The following is a 19789-nucleotide window of genomic DNA, read 5'->3' on the forward strand; positions in this document are numbered from 1 at the left end:
GACCACAAAGGTAGGAAAAAATGAATTTTATTTTTAGTTTAGGATAAAGTAGTGTGGTAACTGTGTTAATAAATACAGAAAATGGAAGTAAGGTGATATCTTTACTGGACTAATTTTAATACATTTTTGACTAATGTTTGGAGACCAAACTCTCCTTTCTTGTGTCAGGAACAGAATACCATAACAGCAGTATACTGTCCTGACCTGAGGAAAGAGGTTTTGGCCTTTGAAAGCTAATTGAAAAATGTATTTAGTCCACTAAAATGATATATTTTCCATTTTTTGTTTTATTTGTATTTGTTAACCTATAGTATAGTGATTGAAATATGTCAGTTTTTGAAATTTGTATCTCTTTATATTTGCACAGTACAGGGGGACTGAGGGGTGGGACTGTTCAGGGAAGCAGTCCTGGTGCAGGCAGCCTATAAGTGGCGCTGCCACTGCCCATGTGAAGACTGCAGTAGACAGAATTTTAAGGTATGGGGGGGGGGGGGGGGGGGACGCACTGCCTGTAAAAAAAAAAAAAAAAATTCAGCACCCCCAATCATTTTGAAAAGTTGGCTCCTATGGTCACAGCGGTTAGCATATCTGGGTTTAAAAAAGGTTTGGACAAGTTCCTGAAGGAAAAGTCCATAGTATGTTATTGAGATGGACATGGGGGAAGCCACTGCTTGCCCCAGGATTGGTAGCATGGAATGTTGCTACTGACTGGGTTTTTGCCAGGTACTTCTGACCTAGATTGGCAACTATTGTAAGCAGGTAACTGGGCTAGATGGAACATTGGTCTTACCCAGTGTGGCTATTCTTATGTTCTTATGTAAGCTTGTTGTTGAAATACCATACTTATGTGTTCAAGCATTTTTGATTGTCAATTTTTTTCTTTGTACAGGAAAACCTAAGTGGCAGACTGGTGGCAAATCAAAGAGAGGGATTCATGCAACGCACAAAACTTCAAAACCGGTACTTTCTAATAATTGTAATTCTGTTTTTAAACCCCAGGATACCTAGCAGCAATTAGTTGGATAAGGTGTTCTTTGCTTCTTGTGAACTCCATTTCAGAAGAAATATTTTTTTAGCAAATTACATTATGTTAGGCCAGTTTTGGAAAGCCTTTGAGCTAGTACTCACAGGTTTTAAACTTGTGCTAATCCAATTCTTTTGGTATTTGAAATTCTTTGAGCAGCGGTCCTACAATTTGTGTGAATCCCTGGATGCAGCCATGCTTGTAATACTTACTGTCACCTAATATCCATTAACATAAGGATATAGTAGATGCCAGAAGATAATAGCCTATTCAGTCTGCCCAATAAGGTGGTTAAGGTAGTAATTGCTGCTTTGTGCAGGTTACCCCCCATGCCTTCTCAGGAAGTGGAAAAGACATTTCACTACTTTTAGAGCTAATAACTCTGTGCTTGGTTTTTATTCTTATTTGTTTTGTTTGTTTAAAACATTTCTATACTGGAAATCACAAGATTCTAGGCTATTTAGGGGTTCTCTTTTTGTCTGTCTTGAATAGATTGTAAACCAGCATAACACATGTTCCAGCAACATCATCTTCTTTATTTAAAACTAGTAAAAAAAGGCCCGTTTCTGGAGCCAATGAAACGGGCGCTAGCAAGGCTTTCCTGTGCCCCCCCCCACCCGTCGTCGATGTTGGTGAATTGTTCCACCTCCGCCCTCAACGTCATAACGTTTGACGCGAGGGCGGGGCCCAGAGACTGTGTTTTTCAAGGCTTCAGAGCTTCGAACATACGAACCTTGGCTTCAGTGACGTCAGAAGCCAATAGAACGTTGAGGGTGAGTTTTATATATATAGATCTTTTACTCATTGACTTTACTCTTTAAGATTGGCAGAGCATTCAACCAATACAAGCATGTACTATATAGTAAATATTTTTTATAGACTATCAGTTTCATGTGCATTTCTTCTTGAGTAACAAAAAAAAAGCTCTTTAAAGCAGCACTATATCGTTATTGGTCATGGTTTTTATTTTAAATTAAAGTAGAAAAAGTACTTAGCTTCTGGGCAGTGGGTCCGTTGTTTCAAGCCAGTCTTAGAAGAGTAAACTCAATGAGTAAAAGACTTTAAATAAAGAAGCTGAGGTTGCTGAAACATGTGTTATGCTGGTTTTCTGTGAGTTCCCACACTGTAAGTGAAGCCCTTTAAAATTAAAATTGAATAGATTGTAAGCTCTTTCAATCAGGGATTGTTGGTGTTCGTAGTAGTAGTACTCTGTGCCTTCTGTGAAAGGGCAAACTGCAACATTACTTCCTGATCAGATGAAGTAATATTTATTTATTTATTTGCTGCATTTGTACCCCACATTTTCCCACCTATTTACAGGCTCAATATTGTTATTATGTAACCTTATGAACCACTTTGATTGTTATAGAAAGGTGGCATGTGAACCCAAATAAATAAATCCACCACTCTTTCTGTGAAAATTTCCTGATGTTGCTCCTCAGTGTATCTCCTTGGAAGGTCATGCCATGCTCCCTGTTTCGATAGAACAAAACAGAGGTGGCAATCTGCATGCATATAGTCTAAACAAAACAGGTCAGACCACTGTCTTGTAGAAAATGATTTTATTGATCAAAAGTGCCTGACGTGGCCATCTTTTGCCTTCCTAGAGACTTCGTCAGGGGCTTACATTATTAAGGTCCCAAAGGGCACTTACACCTAATAGTGAGTTGAAAAACAAACAGCAGCAGTGTCACAGTAAAATAAGCAGCAGTAACAGATCTCTGACTCGCAGAGCTCCTTCCTCCTTCTCAGTGTAAGCCCCTGACACAGCCTCTAGGAAGGCGAAACGCTACCATGTTGGGTACTTTTGATCAATAAAATTGTTTTCTACAAGACATTGGTCTGCCCTGATTTATTTGGATGCTCCCCGTCTACAGCGTTGTTTCATTTGGAAAAAAGTTTGATTCTTGTGGATTAATACCTTTTACCTATTTAAATATCTCTATTATATCTCCCTTGCCTTTCTTTCACTAAGCAAGGTGTAAGTATCTAAAGAGAACATAAGACTTGCCATATCAGGTTAGACCTAACATCCTTCTAGTCCCCATCCTGAGATTGTGTCAAATATAAGGATTGAAATTGGCCAATCAGCACTTTCTTAACTTCCGCTTACATTATTCTGAACCAGCGGGTGTTATCCCATCCCACCAGCAGAAGGAGGTAAAGAAACCTGAATTCAACCAGTGATATAAGCTGTAATCTGTGGGCTTCCCATTCTGCTGGCTGTGGCCACACAGCGTAGTTGAGCCTACCTCCTCTACCCTCTTCAAATCCATTTGGGAGGGTCCCCTGGAGCTTTTTGGTTACAGAGCTTAGCATAGTTGGTCCGACAACACTTACAGTCAGACATAGGGCTCAGTTGGCGCCCAGTTTGGGTTCTAAGAGGCATAAAACTGAGGGGAGGATGCCAGTGGCACTGATTCTCTTGGAGGAGGCAGGGGAGGACCAAGGCTTTCTTGGACTCTGAGTCTGAGGCTCCCCCATCTAGAGAAGCTGCGGAAGAGCGGTCCAGTGTCGTCGTCTGTTTCGGCGAGAGGAGCTGTCTCATCTTATTGATGAGGTTACTAGGGCCCTTTCTATGCTTTGGACTCTATCTGCGGACCTTGTTCAGTTCAATTCAGTTCTTGTATACCGCTAATATCCCCTTTCCAGTGTTTAGTGCGGTGAGAGGAGCTGTCTTGTCTTATTGACGAGGTTACTAGGGCCCTTTCTATGCTTTAGATTCCATCTGCTGACCTTATTCAATTCTTGTTTACTGCTAATATTCCCTTGCCAGGGTTTAGTGCGGTTTACATTCTAGATGAGACAAAAGCAGATAGTGTTAGGGTGAGGTATGAGAAACATTAGAGATCATTGGTGTAATGCATGAGACTAAAAACATTAAAGGAAAAGATAATGGATGATACTAGGAAGTAGAAGTCATGATGGATTATTATTTGGGAAGAGAAAGGTTTTTAGCCTTTTCCTGAAGCTGAGGTAGCTGCTTTCTGTTCTGATTGGAATAGGTAGAGAGTTCCATATTTTGACACCAAGTAGGGGGAACAGAGAGCTGAAAATCTTCTGATTTCAAATTTTTGAAATGGTGATGCTCTAGAATTTGTTGCTAGAGAATGTAGTAAAAAAGCAGTTATCTTAGCGGGATTTAAAAAAGGTTTGGATGGCTTCCTAAAGGAAAAGTCCATAGAGCATTATTAAAATGGACTTGGGGAAAATCCACTGCTTATTTCTAGGATAAGCAGCATAAAACGTACTGTTTTGGGATCTTGCCAGGTACTTGTGACCTGGATTGGCCACTGTTGGAAACAGGATGCTGGGCTTGATAGACCTTTGGTCTGTCCCAGTATGGCTATACTTGTGTACTTATGCTGTTTCAGTCTGTTAGACTGGACCAGATATAGCGAAGCAATCCTAGTCAGCAGTGAAGCCCTGTAAGATTTGAAACACTAAACAAGCAGCAAAAATACATAGTAAAAATTTTTTTAGATACATTAAAAGCAGGAAACCGGCCAAAGAGTCGGTTGGGCCGCTGGACGAAAATGGTGTTAAAGGGGCGATCAAGGAGGACAAAGCCGTAGCGGAGAAATTAAATGAATTCTTTGCTTCGGTCTTCACCGAGGAGGATTTGGGGGGGACACCGGTGCCGGAAAGAATATTTGAAGCGGGGGAGTCGGAGAAACTAAACAAATTCTCTGTAACCTTGGAGGATGTAATGGGTCAGTTCAGCAAGCTGAAGAGTAGTAAATCACCGGGACCTGATGGTATTCATCCCAGAGTATTAATAGAACTAAAAAATGAACTTGCGGAGCTACTGTTAGAAATATGCAATCTGTCCCTAAAATCGAGTGTAGTACCGGAAGACTGGAGGGTAGCCAATGTTACTCCGATTTTTAAGAAGGGTTCCAGAGGAGATCCGGGAAATTATAGACCGGTGAGTCTGACGTCGGTGCCGGGCAAGATGGTGGAGGCTATTATTAAGAATAAAATTGCAGAGCATATACAAAAACATGGACTGATGAGACAAAGTCAGCACGGATTTAGTGAAGGGAAGTCTTGCCTCACCAATCTAATGCATTTTTTTGAGGGGGTAAGCAAACATGTGGACAATGGGGAGCCGGTTGATATTGTATATCTGGATTTTCAGAAGGCGTTTGACAAAGTGCCGCACGAAAGACTCCTGAAGAAATTGCAGAGTCATGGAATCGGAGGTAGGGTATTATTATGGATTAAGAACTGGTTGAAAGATAGGAAGCAGAGAGTAGGATTGCGTGGCCAGTATTCTCAGTGGAGGAGGGTAGTTAGTGGGGTCCCGCAGGGGTCTGTGCTGGGTCCGTTGCTTTTTAATGTATTTATAAATGACCTAGAGATGGGAATAACTAGTGAGGTAATTAAATTCGCCGATGACACAAAATTATTCAGGGTCGTCAAGTCGCAGGAGGAATGTGAACGATTACAGGAGGACCTTGCGAGACTGGGAGAATGGGCGTGCAAGTGGCAGATGAAGTTCAATGTTGACAAGTGCAAAGTGATGCATGTGGGTAAGAGGAACCCGAATTATAGCTACGTCTTGCAAGGTTCCGCGTTAGGAGTTACGGATCAAGAAAGGGATCTGGGTGTCGTCGTCGATGATACGCTGAAACCTTCTGCTCAGTGTGCTGCTGCGGCTAGGAAAGCGAATAGAATGTTGGGTGTTATTAGGAAGGGTATGGAGTCCAGGTGTGCGGATGTTATAATGCCGTTGTATCGCTCCATGGTGCGACCGCACCTGGAGTATTGTGTTCAGTACTGGTCTCCGTATCTCAAAAAAGATATAGTAGAATTGGAAAAGGTACAGCGAAGGGCGACGAAAATGATAGTGGGGATGGGACGACTTTCCTATGAAGAGAGGCTGAGAAGGCTAGGGCTTTTCAGCTTGGAGAAGAGACGGCTGAGGGGAGATATGATAGAAGTGTATAAATAATGAGTGGAATGGATCGGGTGGATGTGAAGCGACTGTTCACGCTATCCAAAAATACTAGGACTAGAGGGCATGAGTTGAAGCTACAGTGTGGTAAATTTAAAACGAATCGGAGAAAATTTTTCTTCACCCAACGTGTAATTAGACTCTGGAATTCGTTGCCGGAGAACGTGGTACGGGCGGTTAGCTTGACGGAGTTTAAAAAGGGGTTAGATAGATTCCTAAAGGACAAGTCCATAGACCGCTATTAAATGGACTTGGAAAAATTCCGCATTTTTAGGTATAACTTGTCTGGAATGTTTTTACGTTTGGGGAGCGTGCCAGGTGCCCTTGACCTGGATTGGCCACTGTCGGTGACAGGATGCTGGGCTAGATGGACCTTTGGTCTTTCCCAGTATGGCACTACTTATGTACTTATGTACTTATGAACCTGAGTCTTTCTGCTGTGTGAAGCCAGTGCAGTTTGTTTAGATGAGTTGAAACACTAGTATAGCTATTCAATCTGTATGTTAGTCTTGCAGCTGTATTCTGTATGATTTGCAGTTTTTTCTGATATTGACACTTAATACCAAGAAATAGAACATTACAGTAATCCAAGTGAGGTAGAATTAACATTTGGACTAGTAGTGCGAATGCTTTTTGGTTGAAGAATGGTCTGACTAGACGTAGCTGTCTCATTTTGAATAGTGTTTTCTTCCATAGCTGATTAATATGGGACGAGAAGGTGAGTGAAGAATCAAGCAAGACCCTTAATACTTTGGTTTCAGATTCAACTGTAAAGCTTTGATCTTTGGACAAAGATATTGATAATGGGACCTCAACTCCCTGATTTCGGAACCATAGGACCTTGGTTTATTGAGCATTCCGTTTCAGTTTATTGGTCAGGGCCCAGGTGCTAACAGCAGTCATACCATTCACTACAAACTGAGTTGGATCTTTGTTTAATTCTCTCACTGGTAAGAGAAGCAGGGTGTCATCCACATAGGATAATAGTAGTTCCATATCATCAAGCTGATCAATCCATAGACTGGTGGGTTGTGTCCATCTACCAGCAGGTGGAGATAGAGAGCAAACTTTTGCCTCCCTATATGTGGTCATGTGCTGCCGGAAACTCCTCAGTATGTTCTCTATCTCAGCAGGTGGTGGTCACACACAGCAGCAGCTCTGGCTAGGCCTCCAAGCCTAATTCTTAGGTTTTGTTGAGTGCCTGGGGTTGAGGGCTCTTTTGAGCAAGTGCAAACCTGGTGGTGCCAGGTCCCTCCTTTTCTCCCCCCTCCCGCTGGCTCCGTTTAAAAAAAAAAAAAAAAAAAAAGTTTTAAACGTCCTTAAAGGCGTTTATTTCGACGTTTATTTAAACGTTCATTGCAGCTACTCACTGGGACACCAGTTCGTTACAGCTCGGAGCGGACAGCAGGTAATTTTTACCTTTTTATAGCGGGCAGGGGGTTCCCTGATTCTTCTCCTCGTGGCATATGGCGTCGGAGGGCGAGGGCGCAAAGGGTCGCTCCCCGGATCGCTTGAGCGCTTCTAGAGGGGATGCGGGGGGCTTACAGCCTGATTCGCCCTTTTTGGGTGACAGTTTCGTGACCGATGAATGTCCCGGTCCTTCCTCCGGCGTGGCGGTTTTTCCCGCCATAAACGCCCATCCCCCGCTCCTCGCCTCCGCCATCTTGGCCGGCCACGCGGCTCGGACGGCTTCTTCGTGGGCCGCCCTTGAGGTTGGAGACATTAATGCCATGAACGCCCTTAATTTGGGCGACGGCACAAAAGCGGCTAAAGTTAAGCGCCGTTCTTCCCGCGCGGCTCCTTCGCGGAGTGTCGCGCCGGACGCCATTTTGGATGCGCAGCATGTCTCTCCCCCGCTCTTGCGAGCGCCGGTTGAGGGTGCGTCTAGGGCTGTTGCCCAGGCTGCGGAAGTGCACAGTCTGGGGGGTTTCTCCCCCGAGTTTGTTTTGCTGCTGCATCAGGCTTTCCTCATGCAAACGCTGCCCCTGCTCCCTCGTCTGGTAAAGAGGTTGAGGTTCCCAGAGGTAAACGCCCTCGGGTTGATTCCCAGGCCTTGGAGGACTTTGTCTCCTCCGATGTAGATGAGGGCAGCGTGTCTGAGGTCTCCCAACGGTCCTTTGCGGATTCCTTGGAGGAGACGGATCCCTGCTCGGATGGAGCAGATGACCCCTCTGCAGCGCGGCTTTTTAGCCCACAGGATTTGCCCAACCTGTTGCTACAGGCCATGGACACTTTGAAGATTTCCTCTCCGGAGGACGTCTCTCCCTCAGCCCCTGTTGGCTCTGCCATTATGCTGGGGACGAAGCGCCCGCCTAGAACCTTCCACGTGCATGATGCCATGCACACCTTAATTTCGGCTCAATGGGATGTCCCGGAAGCGAGCCTTAAAGTGGCTAGGGCTATGTCCCGCCTCTATCCTTTGGCTGTGAGTGAACGTGAGGCCTATCTGTGGCCTACCGTGGATTCTTTAATCACTGCGGTGACTAAGAAAACGGCGTTGCCGGTGGAAGGTGGCACGGCCATAAAGGACGCCCAAGACAGAAGATTGGAGGCGGCCTTAAGGTCGTCCTTTGAGGCGGCTGCTTTAAGTTTGCAGGCCTCAGTTTGCGGCTCCTATGTGGCCAGGGCGTGCCTGACTATGGTGCAGCGGGCTTCGCCCTCGGATCATTCCTTGAGGGCTGATTGGCCGGCCCTGGAATCGGGCTTAGCCTATTTGGCAGACTTGCTGTATGATGTCTTGAGGGCCTCAGCGAAAGGCATGGCTCAGACAATCTCTGCGCGGCGGTGGCTTTGGCTGAAACATTGGTCTGCTGACCACGCCTCTAAATCCCGCCTGGCTAGATTGCCTTTTAAAGGCAAGCTGCTCTTTGGGGTCGAGCTGGACAAAATCGTGACCGATCTCGGCACGTCTAAGGGCAAGAAGTTACCAGAGGTCAGGGCTCGGGCTAGTACTCGTCCCGGTACCTCCAGAGGACGGTTGCAGGAAGCCCGTCAGTACCGCCCGGGCAAGTCGGGTTCCTCTGCCCCCTCTTCCTTCAAGAGGAATTTCTCCCCCAAGCAGCATTCCTTTCGCAGAGACCGCCGTCCCGGAGGTTCTCACTCCGGTCCTCCCCCAGGGTCTCGTACCCAATGACGGGGCCTTGGTCCACTCCCCAGTGCAGATTGGAGGACGGCTGTCCTCGTTTCTGGGCGAGTGGACCACCATAACTTCAGACGCGTGGGTGCTGGAAGTCATCAGAGACGGCTACAAGCTAGAGTTCTGCCGACCCTTAAAAGTCGGGTTTGTACTCTCTCCCTGCAAGTCTCCGGTCAAAGCTGTGGCAGTGCAGCAGACCTTGGACAATCTGATCCGCCTGGGCGCGGTCGTTCCTGTGCCAGAAAGTCAGCTTGGCAAGGGACGTTCCTCCATTTACTTTGTGGTACCAAAGAAAGGAGGTTCTGTCCGGCCTATCCTCGACCTCAAAGGGGTCAATCGGGCCTTGAAAGTACGGCACTTTCGCATGGAGACTCTCCGCTCTGTTATAGCGGCAGTGAAGGCAGGAGAGTTCTTGGCTTCCTTGGACATCAAGGAAGCGTACCTGCATATTCCCATCTGGCCGCCTCATCAACGCTTTCTGCGTTTTGCAGTCCTGGGACGACACTTCCAGTTCAGAGCCCTCCCATTCGGGTTGGCTACTGCTCCGCGGACCTTTTCCAAAGTAATGGTGGTCATCGCGGCCTTCCTACGAAAGGAAGGGGTACAAGTCCATCCTTATCTGGACGACTGGTTGATCCGAGCCCCCTCTTATGCAGAGTGCGGCAAAGCTGTGGACCGGGTAGTTGCTCTTTTGAGCTCCCTGGGATGGATCATCAACTGGGAGAAGAGCCAGCTGCGCCCGACTCAGTCCCTGGAGTACCTGGGAGTTCGATTCGACACCCAAGTGGGCAGTGTTCCTGCCAGACAATCGGATTGTCAAACTTCAGGCTCAGGTGGACCAGTTCCTGGTAGCCTCTCCTCTTCGGGCTTGGGACTATGTGCAGCTGTTGGGCTCTATGACGGCCACGATGGAAGTAGTGCCCTGGGCCAGGGCTCATATGAGACCACTTCAACACTCTTTGCTGCAGCGCTGGACTCCGATGTCGGAGGATTAGGCTGTGCGCCTTCCCTTGGACCCAGCAGTGCGCAAGGCGCTGAGCTGGTGGATGCAGACAGACAAGTTGTCTGCGGGAATGCCTCTGGTGACCCCAGAGTGGATTGTCGTCACGACGGACGCCTCTTTGTCGGGCTGGGGAGCCCACTGCTTGGGAAGGACAGCGCAGGGGCTCTGGTCTCCTGCAGAGGCAAAGTGGTCTATCAACCTCCTGGAACTCAGAGCCATTCGGTTGGCGCTTTTGGAGTTCATCCCGGTACTGGTGTTGAAGCCTGTACGGGTCCTGTCGGACAATGCCACGGCTGTGGCCTATGTCAACCGCCAGGGAGGTACCAAGAGCGCCCCTCTAGCCAAGGAGGCTATGAATCTTTGCCAGTGGGCGGGGGCGAACCTGGAGCAGCTTTCAGCGGCCCACATTGCCGGAGTCATGAATGTCAAGGCGGACTTTCTCAGTCGCCATACCTTGGAGCCCGGAGAGTGGCAGCTATCTGCTCAGGCGTTCTTGGACATCACGAAGCGCTGGGGCCAGCCGAGCCTAGATCTGATGGCGTCATCGGCCAATTGCCAAGTGCCGCGCTTCTTCAGCAGAGGACGGGACCCTCGATCCCTGGGAGTAGATGCTCTTCTCCAACAGTGGCCGACACAAGAGCTCCTCTATGTGTTCCCGCCCTGGCCCATGTTGGGCAGGGTGCTAGACCGGGTGGCAAAGCATCCCGGCAGGGTAATCCTGGTGGGTCCCTGGTATGCGGACTTGATCAGGCTCTCAGTCGACGATCCCCTGCGGCTGCCAGTGGAGCAGGGCCTGTTACATCAGGGTCTCGTGGTGATGGAGGATCCCTCCCCCTTTGGGCTTACGGCCTGGCTATTGAGCGGCAGCGTCTGAGGAAGAAGGGCTTCTCAGACAAGGTCATCGCCACTATGCTGAGAGCGAGGAAGCGCTCTACTTCTACTGCTTACGCCAGGGTTTGGCGTATCTTTGCAGCGTGGTGTGAAGCAGGCTCACTTTCTCCCTTCACTGCTCCAATTTCTTCAGTGTTGGCGTTCCTGCAAGAAGGTCTGGAGAAAGGCCTGTCGCTCAGTTCCCTTAAAGTCCAGGTAGCGGCTCTGGCTTGCTTCAGGGGCCACCTGAAGGGTGCTTCCCTGGCTTCACAGCCAGATGTGGTGCGCTTTCTCAAGGGAGTTAATCACCTGCGCCCTCCTCTGCACTCAGTGGTGCCTGCGTGGAATCTCAACCTGGTGCTAAGAGCATTGCAGAAGCCGCCTTTTGAACCCTTGTCGAGGGCATCTCTGAAAGACCTGACGTTGAAAGCAGTCTTTTTGGTGGCTATCACTTCAGCCAGAAGAGTTTCCGAGCTCCAGGCGCTCTCTTGTCGAGAGCCTTTTCTGCAGTTCACTGAGGCAGGAGTGACTATTCGCACAGTGCCTTCCTTTCTGCCCAAGATTGTTTCTCGCTTCCATGTGAATCAGCAGCTCTGTCTCCCTTCCTTTCGTAGGGAGGACTACCCAGAGGAGTACTCTGCTCTTAAATATCTGGATGTGAGACGAGTCATCATCAGATACTTGGAAGTGACCAATGATTTCCGGAAATCGGATCATCTCTTTGTCCTGTTTGCAGGTCCTCGTAAGGGTCTGCAGGCTGCTAAGCCTACAGTGGCAAGATGGGTCAAGGAAGCTATTGCAGCAGCTTGTGTGGCCGCGGGGAAGGTGCCGCCTATCCAGCTGAAGGCTCACTCCACGAGAGCTCAGGCGGCCTCGATGGCAGAGGCCGGATCCATCTCCTTGGAAGAGATATGCAAGGCGGCAACTTGGGCTTCGGCTCATACATTCTCCAAGCATTACCGTTTGACTGTGGCTGCACGGGCGGAGGCCCGGTTTGGAGCTTCAGTGTTGAGGTCAGGGATTTCTATGTCCCGCCCTGGGTGAGTACTGCTTCGGTACATCCCACCAGTCTATGGATTGATCAGCTTGATGATATGGAAGGTAAAATTATGTATAATCATACCTGATAATTTTCTTTCCATTAATCATAGCTGATCAATCCATAGCCCCTCCCAGATATCTGTACTGTTTTTATTCTGGTTGCATTTCAGGTTCAAGTTTAGTCTTCAGTTACTTCAGAAAGACTTCGTGTTCAAGTTCTTCCTTCACTTGGATTCTTCAAGAGTTGAGACGAGTTTGTGTTACAGTGAGCTGCTGCATTCCTCTCCCCTCCGTTTTACGGGGCTGGATTGAGATTTAAATTCTGCCGGCACTCCCTCCCGCTTTGTGCGGCTGTAGGGCAGCTTTGTACCCCTCCCGCTTCGGCGGTGTTAGGGTCAGTCAGCTCCTCCCGCGGTTGCGGTTGCAGGATAAGCCAGATCCCCCCGCATCGGCGGGTGTGGTGTCCCTCCCCCGCTCGGCGGGGATGAGCTGGACGGATTCCCCTCCCCCACTTGTGTGGGGATGAGCTGGGTTACTTCCCCTCCCCCGTTTCGGCAGTGGTGAGCTGGGCAGAGTGTCCCTTTGTGGGTGTAATTCTCTAAGTGCTGAGTCCTGCGGATGGAGCTTTGATATCGACATACTGAGGAGTTTCCGGCAGCACATGACCACATATAGGGAGGCAAAAGTTTGCTCTCTATCTCCACCTGCTGGTAGATGGACACAACCCACCAGTCTATGGATTGATCAGCTATGATTAATGGAAAGAAAATTATCAGGTATGATTATACATAATTTTACCTTCATTAAGTCCCAGGTGTATTGAGACAAGGGATGACATAAAGAGGTTGAACAGAATTGGTGAGAGGGGAGATCCCTGCGGGACCCTGCAGTTAAGAGTTCCCCCTACTTGGTGTGTTCCAGTCCAGTGGGCTCCACTCCAGTGTGTACCAGTCCAGTGGGTTCCAGTCCAGTGCTCACCCCTCTCACCAAATCCTTCTTACTGTTCCCTTCTCCACTACTGCCAACTCCAGACTTCGCGCCTTCTGTCTCGCTGCACCCTATGCCTGGAATAAACTTCCTGAGCCCCTACGTCTTGCCCCATCCTTGGCCACCTTTAAATCTAGACTGAAAGCCCACCTCTTTAACATTGCTTTTGACTCGTAACCACTCGCCTCCACCTACCCTCCTCTCTTCCTTCCCGTTCACATTAATTGATTTGATTTGCCTACTTTATTTATTTTTTGTCTATTAGATTGTAAGCTCTTTGAGCAGGGACTGTCTTTCTTCTATGTTTGTGCAGCGCTGCGTATGCCTTGTAGCGCTATAGAAATGCTAAATAGTAGTAGTAGTAGTAATGATCACTGTTATCAAGCGGCCCCAGTACCATAACGTCCCTCACCAGATCATGCGCTCCACTAAGGACCAAGTCTAGAATTTTTCCTTCTCTCGTCGGCTCCTGCACCAGCTGCTACAGGTATCTTGTTACAAAATCTGGCCCAGAATGTTGCAAAATTTGCCTGGTAGTTGCAACAGGACAAATGTTCTGCAGTGCTTTAGTCATAACATTTTTAATTTGTATAATTTTGTTCTTGGATGTGTGTTTTTCATTCTAAATGGACAACTGTAGCATCATATATCTTTGTCTAGACTTATACTACAGCTAAATGCAGTTCAGGATGGGCTTGGATGGATAGGTCCAACCCATTCTTAAAATCTTTACATTGACTTCCCATTGCAGCCAGCATAGAATTTGTTACTCTGCTTGACTATTAAAATTATGAATAGGTTATGCCAACTTTATTTGTCTTCTCATTTACATTTATTTGCTTTATTTATTTGTTGCATTTGTATCCCACATTTTCCCACCTTTTTGCAGGCTCAATGTGGCTTACATATTACAGTTAACGGTGTTAGCCGATTCCGGTCTGAACAAATACATAGTAACGTACATAGTAGATGACGGCAGAAAAAGACCTGCACGGTCCATCCAGTCTGCCCAACAAGACAACTCATATGTGCTACTTTTTGTATATAACCTACTTTGATTTGTACCTGTGCTCTTCAGGGCACAGACCGTATAAGTCTGCCCAGCACTATCCCCGCCTCCCAACCACCGGCTCTGGCATAGACCGTATAAGTCTGCCCAGCACTATCCCCGCCTCCCAACCACCGGCTCTGGCACAGACCGTATAATTAGCCCCGCACTATCCCCTCCTCCCACCACCGGCTCTGGCACAGACCGTATAAGTCTGCCTAGCACTATCCCTGCCTCCCACCACCGGCTCTGGCACAGACTGTATGCCTAGCACTATCCCTGCCTCCCACCACCGGCTCTGGCACAGACTGTATAAGTCTGCCCAGCACTATCCCTGCCTCCCACCACTGGCTCTGGCACAGACCATATAAGTCTGCCCAGCACTATCCCCGCCTCCCAACCTCGACTAAGCTCCTGAGGATCCATTCCTTCTGCACAGGATTCCTTTATGCTTATCCCACGCATGTTTGAATTCCGTTACCGTTTTCATTTCCACCACCTCCCACGGTAGGGCATTCAAAGCATCCACTACTCTCTCCGTGAAAAAATACTTCCTGACATTTTTCTTGAGTCTGCCCCCCTTCAATCTCATTTCATGTCCTCTCGTTCTACCGCCTTCGCATCTCCTGAAAAGGTTCGTTTGCGGATTAATACCTTTCAAATACATGGTATGAATGAATACAAGGTGATATTGTGTTAGATAAGGTACATGTATGGTAGGCACAATTGGTGGGGAACTTAGAGAGGGGGGGGAAGAGTCAGGTAATGTCCTTTACGTTCTTTGGTTGCATTGTTATCACAGGTGTCCATGTATTTTTATGTAGGGTCGGTGGGGTATGCTCTTTTGAATAGGTCTGTTTTTAGTGCTTTCTGGAAATTAAGGTGGTCTGGCTTTTACTATTTTTGGCAGTGCTTTCCATAGTTGTTCGCTTGGCTAGGTCTTCATGTATTGTGCATAGTAATAAAAAAAAAATCCTGTGACTTCAGAGTTTACATTTTTAGTAACATGGAACAGATCAGTTCAGGGAATGGTACTGGGGCTTGGAATAGTTTGCCATGGAGTTTCACTGGGAGAGATTTTATTTGAGGTTTCAGAAACCATTGAAAACCTAGTTATTTGTTAAAAATTTGAGAATGTTAGTTGACTGGGAGTAGGTGGATGGTTATGGATGAGGGTGGGTTTATTTTTCTGCTCTGTTTTAAGTTGTTTTATTTTGGTGCTTTTATTGTAAATTTCTTAAATATTTCTGAAAATGTTAATTTAACCGTGGATGGTTACTAGATGGGGCTGGCATTTTTCTGTTTTCTGTTATTTTATTTTGTTCTTCCATTGTAGTTCATCTTGATCTCCTATAAATGTCTGATTAAATTAAATATTACGGGAAATTATTAAGGGGTCCTTTTACTAAACTGCAGTCAGTGCTAGCACACGCTTACTACAGCTTAAAAGGGTTTACCAAAGGATGTGCTCAGGTGTCCTGCAGTAAATTCCAAATTGGTGTGTGCTAAAAATGATATTTTATGTTTTTGGTTGAAGGGGCATGTCTGGGGGCGGAGAGTGAGTGTATCTGTGCTAATCAGTTAGCACATGCTAAGTGATTAGTGCAGGATTACCACCTACAAAATGGGTAGTGGTAAGTGTTCACACAGTACTTGTTTTTAGTGGTCGCTCGCTAATGGTGACCACATGGCCATTAATTGAAAAAAAAAAATTGAAAATCATGCTTTTACTACTGCGGTAAAAATAGCCTTAGTGCATGAGGAAAACCTGCATAAGGACATACTAAGGCCACTTTCTACCGCAGCTTAGTAAAAGAACCCCTAAATCCTGTGTTAAAACATGAGCTATTTTAAATTTGTACAAAACTGACTTACATGAATTGTATTAAATATGTGCCTGATACTTTACTGCTTGCTGACTTAGTGATTACATGGACAATGCACAGAAAGCACAGCTTTATTTTAAATAAAATAACAGCAACCCATATTCTGTGCTTTATTTCTTCATTTTATTGTTTTATGTTTTATTTCTGCAGAACATTACGGTAGACTGTAAAATTTCTGCTTCTGGAGACAAAAGTCATGACAAAAGCCCAACCAAAACAAGACAACCCAGGAAAGTGGACCTTCGAGCCCGTTATTGGGCATTTCTCTTTGACAACTTAAGGCGCGCAGTAGATGAAATCTATGTCACTTGTGAATCGGATCAGAGTGTGGTGGAGTGCAAGGTGAGACCTAATTTCCAGTACTTTTGTTTGGGTTTGTAAACTTCCTGGTGGAATTTATTTCTATTCATTGCCCATCTTAAGATCTAAATAATCATTGTCTTATTATTATTTTTCACATTTTTTCAGCTATATTACTACTGCTACTACTTATTTCTATAGCGCTACTAAATGTACACAGCACTGTACATGAAACATATATGAGACGGTCCCTGCTCGATAGAGCTTACAATCTAATCAAGACAGACAAACAGGACAAATAAGAGATTAGGGAATTACTTATGGTAGAAATGATTAAAACAGGGTATTGAACAAATGAAAAGGAGTTAGGAGTTAAAAGCTGGTGAGCTTTTAGCCTAAATTTAAATATGGCCAGAGACGGAGCTTAATGTACTGATTCAGAAAGTCTATTCCAGGCATACAGTGCAGCAAAATAAAAGGACTGGAGTCTAGAGTTAGCAGTGGAGAAGAAGAGTACAGATAAGAGATTTACCTGATGAATGGAGTTTCTGGAGAGGACTGTAGGGAGAGATAAGATTGGAGAGATACTAAGGAGATGCAAAATGAATGCACTTTTATGTCAATAAGAAGAGTTTGAACTGTATGTGGAAATGGATGAGAGAGCCAATGAAGTGACTTGATGAGAGGGCTAATGTGAGTGTATCGATGATGCTGGCAGAATATAAGTCATGCAGCAGAATTTTGAATAGATTGAAAGGGATAGAGCTGGTTTAGTGGGAGACCTGTGAGAAGCAAGTTGCAGTAATCTAAGCGTGAGGTGGTAAGAATGTTGATATGGGTTTTGGTAGTGTGCCCAGGAAGCAAGGAATGAATTTTATACAGAGCGAGAAATGACAGTTTTTAGCAGACTGTTGGATTTGTGCAGAGAAACATAGGGGTCCTTTTACTGAGCCACGGTAAAAAGTGGCTGTGGTAGTGTGGGCATGTTTTTGGGCGCACTGGGCCATTTTGTACAGTGGTTGGGAAAAAGGGCTTTTTTAATGGGCCAGACTCTGTCAGACTGTCAAAGTAATGCTTTGATGTTTATCTCATATATACTATCTGCTACCACATTTGCTTATTTCCGATCTGAGGAAGAAGGGCAACCTTCGAAAGCTAATCAAGAAATGTATTAAGTTATGTCCAATAAAAAAGGTATCATCTTATTTTCTTTTCCATGTTTTATTTTGTTTGATTTCTATTGATAACCTTTAAGAGTGGACTAACACGGCTACCACACCTCTCTACTTAATGGGCCAGGAAATGGGTGCGCGCTGAAATTGAAACTAGTGCACACCTATTTGCGGCCTGAGCCCTTTCCGCCACCTATTGACTTAGTGGTAAGGACTAACTACCTGCGCGGAAACTATGCAGCACACGCTAACTGCTGATTAACACTGGGAATGCCCCCTGTGGTAGAAAATAGAAAATTATTTTCTACCACGGGATTTGGCGCATGCTAGCCTGGCGGTAGTGCAGATTTGACTCGCTCTACCCACACTTTAGCCCTCCCGTGCCTTAGTAAAAGGGCCCCATAGAGAGGAGTCAAGGATGACCTCAAGGCTACAAGATGATGAGAGTGTTATCCATGGAAATAGAAAATGGGGGAAGAGGAGATGTATGTTTATGGGGAAAGATAAGAAGTTCAGCTTTGGTCATGTTTAGTTTTAGATAGCAATGAGACATCCAGATTCCTGCTGAATTCTCTGGTGTGGAGAGGTAGATGTGGGAGTCATCAGCAAAAAGATACTACTGAAAACCATGGAAGGAGATCAGAGCACCAAGGGAATAACTTTAGATAGAGAAAAGAAGAGATTAGTTTTGTGAACCTTGTCATAGAAGTACTCAGTCACTTTGAAGAGAGATTTCAGTGTAACAATGGTGAGGATTGGAGGCAAGAGAGTTTGTCAAATTGATGTTGTAGTCTTGTTTGGCAAGTGAAAGAGCAGATTTGGAAGGAGGCCAGCAAGAATTTGAAATTTATGAAGTCGAGGGACAGCCCAAGATGGCAATCTAGATGGATTTGTGGCTCTGAGCTCCAGACTTCTCTAGTAGATTTTCCTATTTTTCTCAGTATTTGCTGGTGAAGAGGAATTTTCCAGAGATATGGTGAAACGCAAGGTGAGGAGGACTTACCTCTCTGAATCCTCACCAGTTGTTGCTTTGTCCGTTGAGGAATTTGTAATCAGGGCGTTTAGTGGATCCATTTGTACCGGCGCTGGCTCTGAGGCGATCTAGCTGATGATTGAAACCAGACTGAGACCTGAGGATCGACTTCCTCCTTCTGGGCCAGGGTTGTAGGAGAGTCGAGATCAGTTGACTAGTGTGCCTTTACCCATCAGGTTAACGGCTTCGGTGCAGTAGAAGGAGGATATTGCTCAGGCACCAAATGTTGGTGATGGTATGAGCAGGACCCGATGTTAGATCATCTTTGGATGAAAATGAGTGTTTACCATCAGACCCGACAGGAGGTAACCAGCAGCTTAAGGATGTGGAGAATGTGACAGCCTCTGGATTAACAACTGAGGTACTTGTACCAGGGTTTTTCTTAGCTCAGGTACCTACCCCTATGCTGTGAATGTTACACTAGACTCTATATGGGATGCAGGCATTCGCCTTGAATACGTTTTTTGGCCAGTAAAACTGATATAGATGTTGAGGAGTGATGAGATGGAAGCAAGATTTGGTGAAATTCAACATAATGTGGTGGAATGGCAAGCATTGGGGGATTTATATGGACGTGGAATAAATGCTTTGATTAATAAAATGCAAAGGTTTGAGAACTATGCCAGAAATGCTTTGATTAATAAAATGGAGAAGTTTGAGGTTGTGGGCATTTCAAAAAACGATGCGCACTATTATAGAATTCACCCGATCTGTGCCTAACTTAGACACAGTATTTAGGCCTGGTTTTAGGTGGCCTAAATGGGTGCACCTAAATTTTAGTTGCAAGAATGGCGCATGAGCGTGCTGTATAAACTACACCTAACCTTAGGCGTAATTTATATAATCATGCTAACCATGTGGTTTTACAGAGCTAATTTTTGAAGGCTCCATATATAGAATTCCCCCCATTATAAATGCAAATAAATAAAAAGTTTTTAAAAAATATATGAAATCAGCATGGGCACAGGACTTTAGTCAAAGGTGTTCAGCAGATTCTAGAGATCAGCCAAGGCCGGGGTTTGGTACACCTTACTGTATGGGATATGAGAGAAGTGAGAGTGATCAGAGCAGAGGAGAGAGTAGTATTATAGGAAGAGACAGCCTCTTTGCAGACTTGGATAATGGAATGGTTGAGAGATGAAACAGTGGTAGAGAGAGTGCAAGGGTCAATAGCCTAAAGATTTCTAAAAGTATTGGGGGAGACTGGATGGGACTGGGTATGGAGGGGGGGGGGGGGGGGTAGGGTGGTTAAGTGTGAAAGTTATTAGATGATGGTCAGAGAGGGGAAGAAATGAGGTGGAGAAATTGGAGAGTGAGCAGTTGGAGAAG

The 19789-nt window shown here is 45.9% G+C and overlaps 1 long non-coding RNA gene across 1 annotated transcript in view; it reads left to right on the forward strand.

The window, feature by feature from the left end:
* Positions 1 to 16292, forward strand: part of LOC115460599 — a 54638-nt gene extending 38346 nt beyond the window's left edge. The window contains exons 3-4 of the long non-coding RNA XR_003940526.1: positions 890 to 960; positions 16106 to 16292. This is a non-coding gene — a long non-coding RNA (uncharacterized LOC115460599). The remainder of the gene's footprint in view (positions 1 to 889; positions 961 to 16105) is intronic.
* The last annotated feature ends 3497 nt before the right edge of the window (positions 16293 to 19789 follow it).

This window comes from Microcaecilia unicolor, chromosome 1, assembly GCF_901765095.1.
Source record: "Microcaecilia unicolor chromosome 1, aMicUni1.1, whole genome shotgun sequence".
Lineage (NCBI taxonomy): Eukaryota > Metazoa > Chordata > Amphibia > Gymnophiona > Siphonopidae > Microcaecilia > Microcaecilia unicolor.